The sequence below is a fragment of the Myotis davidii genome, unplaced genomic scaffold (genome assembly GCF_000327345.1).
Source record: "Myotis davidii unplaced genomic scaffold, ASM32734v1 scaffold930, whole genome shotgun sequence".
NCBI classification, from domain to species: domain Eukaryota; kingdom Metazoa; phylum Chordata; class Mammalia; order Chiroptera; family Vespertilionidae; genus Myotis; species Myotis davidii.
The window spans coordinates 583,022-587,324 of NW_006282518.1; positions in this window are offsets into that span (position 1 = coordinate 583,022).

A 4,303-nucleotide genomic window follows, 5' to 3' on the forward strand; every position below is an offset into this window, starting at 1 on the left:
ATGTGCATGTCTTCTTGGGAGAAGTGTCTGTTCAGGTCCTTTGCCCATTTTTTAATTGGATTGTTTGTTTGGCATTGAGTTATATGATTTCTTTTTTATTTTATTTAATCTTAAATTTAATTAGCACATGTTATTGTTGGCTACCATACTGGACAGTACAGTTCAGTGGTGAAGAGCCATTGAGGGTTCCCCAGAGATAGGAGATCCAGTCTCTATGCTAGTGGTCCTCAACTTTGGCTGCACATTAGAATCACCTGGGAATCTTTTAAAAATCCTGATTTCTGGGCCTCATCCTCCGGAAATTCTCTTTGTTATGGGGTGGGGCCACAACATTAGTAACAAAGAAACAGAATTTCCGGAGGATGAGGCCCAGAACAAGAGAATGAATGGTGCAGTAATAAAAAGATGCCTCCTCGGAGGAAAAGCTGAGGATGTCACGAGGAAGAACTGCTTCTGTGGGAGAAAGAACCACTGCTCTATGCAGTCTCCACTTTCAGTCCTGGGTATCGGCAGAACTTGCTGGGAGTCTTCTATTTGTTATTTAGGAAGCTTTCTGTATTTTAGTTGTAATTCCAGTTTGTTCTTGGGAGCATGTCCGTGCAGTATCCACTTACTCTGACATCATTTTTAATCTCTATATGATTTCTTTATATATTTTGGATATTAACCCCTTGCCAGAGTTGTTGTTTGCACATATCATCTCCCATTGGTTAGTTGCCTTTTTGTTTTTTTGTTGGTTTCTTTTGCTGTGCAGAAGCTTTTAGATTGACATAGTCCCATTCTTTTATTTTTGCCTTTACTTCCCTTGTCTTTGGGGTCAAATTCATAAAATCTTCTCTACGACCAAGGTCCATGAGTTTAGTACCTATGTTTTCTTCTATGTAATTTATTGTTTCAGATCTTATATTTAGGTCTTTGATCCATTTTGAACTAATTCTTGTAAATGGAGACAAACTGTAATCTAGGTTCATTCTTTTACCATTTCTTTCTTAGTAAATTCTGTGTGTCATCTGTAGGCATGTACAGGGTCCTCTTGCCCTGCAGTCAGAATATGAGAGCTCATTGTCTAAACCCTTTCAGATGGAAGTTAATAGTTTTGTGGTCCCAAAAATATGCAATTAGTGAGTTTCACTGTACTGACATTTTTAATGTCAACATTACCAACAGCAGATGGGAGATGTCTGCACTGGATGTCTGTTTCCAATTAAGATCTTTAATTTATGATAAATGAATACATTTCAATCATGCCTGCCTTGAATTCAGTGTATGCTTGGTTGATCACCAATAAAAGATGCTAAGGATGTTTTGGTATGCAATGAGAGACTGAGTCAGCCTACAGGAAGAAGTCTCACTATTTTAATCGTTCCTTAAATACTTACATTAAATAATAAAAATCAGAAAAAGGTAACAAATGAGCTTTACAGTTCCTTTTTACACAAATGTATGTGAAAAATTTGGAAAACAGAAATAAGGAAAAGCATACATAGGCATCATCACCCTAACACAAATCCTGTTAGCATTTAGGTATTTGGACTACGAATAGGATCATTTAGATAAGTATAATTATAAATTGATTCCTGAATTTTTACCTAATATATTCTAAGCTTTATTTTCCTGTTTTTATATAGTATGTTCCAGTTATTTGTTGCTGCATAACAAATCATCCCTGAAACTTAGTGGCTTGAAATAAGAGTAATTTGAATCAAGAATTTGTAATTTTGGCAGGGCTTGGCAGGAACATCTCAACTCTGGTCTTCTCAGCATTGACTGATGAATTTTTAATGCTGGGGGCTGTAATAATCTGACTTGCTCACTTGTATGTCTCTTGGATGATGCTGACTGTTGGCTAGCACCTAAGCTTGGGCTATCAGCAGAAACACCACATGTGACTTCTTCATATTGCTTGGATTTCCTAAAAACATGGTAGCTGGATTCTAAAGTAAGCTTCCCATGACAGTGAGCCAGATGAAAGCTGTGTTGTTTTTTACGATCTAACTTCAGAAGTCATACAACACGAGTTCCATCACTTTCTGTTCATTAGAAATGAGTGTCTAAGGCCAGCTTAACAATTTCACCTATCATTACACATTTAGGTAATTTCCATTCTTAGATTGTGATTAACATTCTTATTTAGCAGATCCTCTAGACCAGCTGTTCTCAACCTGTGGGTTGCGACCCCTTTGGTGGTCGAACGACCCTTTCACAGGGGTCGCCTAAGACCATCCTGCATATCAGATATTTACATTACGATTCATAACAGTAGCAACATTACAGTTATGAAGTAGCAACGGAAATAATTTTATGGTTGGGTCATAACATGAAGAACTGTATTTAAAGGGCCAGAAGGTTGAGAACCACTGCTCTAGACTTAATTATATATTTCACTATACCAAATAGTTCCCAAAAGAGAATTTTGTTACTTATAGGAGAGTAAAGGTACTTTGATTTTGAAAGGTCTGACCGGACCTTAATTGAAATAAGATCCTTTTTAAGAGCTAGGGCTGCTTTAATAGGTGATAACCTTAGAATGAGATGGGGAAGCAGGTGGATGTTCCTTTCTTTAAACCCTCAAGGAAACAATGCATCCAAAACTGTAAATTCACACTATGAGTCATAACATGTTCTAATTTAAGGCAAATGCTCCAAGCTTATTTGGGAGAGGAAAGCCAATATGCCCTATAGGAATGGGAGGGGCAAATGCTGGTGACAAATACAGTTAGGGTCTCCCTTGGGTGAGACCCCAAGAAAATATTTTTCAGGGTCTCTATTTATATAAACAATTTGATATAAAATGTATGACAAAATTCATATGCCTGTTTGATTTAATGATGAATATTTAGAATTATTGATAGAGGAAAAACACTTGTATATATATATTTTTATTGCCCAATCAAAGCACATAAACATTCTTTGTGGTATCTAGGCACCATCTCTTCTTGTTCAGACCCAGGATCCATATTTTTATGCTCTTTACAGTCAAATGTGTTATTCCTTGATAATTTTATAATTCCTGCCAGGAGAGATAAAGCTAACAATCCTGCTTCAGAACCTCTTTGTATTGAAATAAGATCTTCTTGCCTATGTATTTCCCTAATACCTTTTATTTAATGGTAGCTACATCATTTTTCATGATCCTCCATCTCCATCATGCTGCATATAAATACTGGTTTCCAGGGACTCTTTCATAGGTTGCTACAGTGCTTCATTGATGAAAATCATACACACAAATCTTACCAAGAATATGCACAAAAAATGTGAATGATAATTCACTTTCTGGACATGATAAACTTCATAGTTCAGAATTTTATAGGGTAAATGTATAACAACTCATACTCAAAACATGTCTTTTCTTGAACCCTTCAGTCCACAATCACAGCATTTCTAGAATATGACCTCTTTCAATTTTAACTGTACCTCTTCCTACTGCACACTGCCACCAAAGGAGGATATGCAAGAGGACCCCTTGAGCAGAGAGAGAAAAGCAGAAAGAATATTCTGGTCTAGGAGTGGCCCTCCCAGAGGATAATTCTGGCCCCAGCCAGTTGCAGCTACTATAGGATATCTTGGAAATTTTCAAGAAAGGTATTCTAAAGAGCTGGGCTGCTTGTGTGGCCTGGGCAGAGGCTCAGTTTGCCTAGGTTTTAGGGTGGTAAAAAGCACAGCTAGAGATGAGTTAATTGTTGCTGATAAAAGCTTTAGGTGAGAGTATGGTAGCAGGTGATATATTATAGAATAGAAGGATGGCCAATATCATGGAGGTCAGCAACGATGATAGGCAATGACCTGTCAGCAAAGAAAAACTAATCCTCATGATGGGTCACATGCAAGTGCACTTTATGAAGAGGTTCAGACTGGAAAAGAGTCACTGGATTTCAGTTCCATCACTCTAAAACAGTGTTCCAAGTTCCAGGGTTTGTAGAGTATTCTTGACAGTCAATTCTCAATCCTTATCTTTCTTGATTTAGCAGTAGCACTTGACACAGTTTATTATTATTTCAACCTAAAACATTTTATTTACTTTGCTTCCAGAACATCAAACTCACCCAAGTTTGTCTCTACACTCTCTGGCTGTTTTTTTCTCTGTCTCCCCTGCTGATTCTTCATTACCTTCCAGAACTCTAACCATCAAATTTCCCCGAGCTTCATCCTTGGACTTAGTCTCTCCTATATTTATACTTACTCTCTCGGTGCTCTCATCCACTTTCATAGATTTAAATGCCATTTACATGTTCTTGACCCTCATATTCATAACATTCATATATCTATCCCTAATGTCTTATCTGAACTTCAAAATTTTATATAT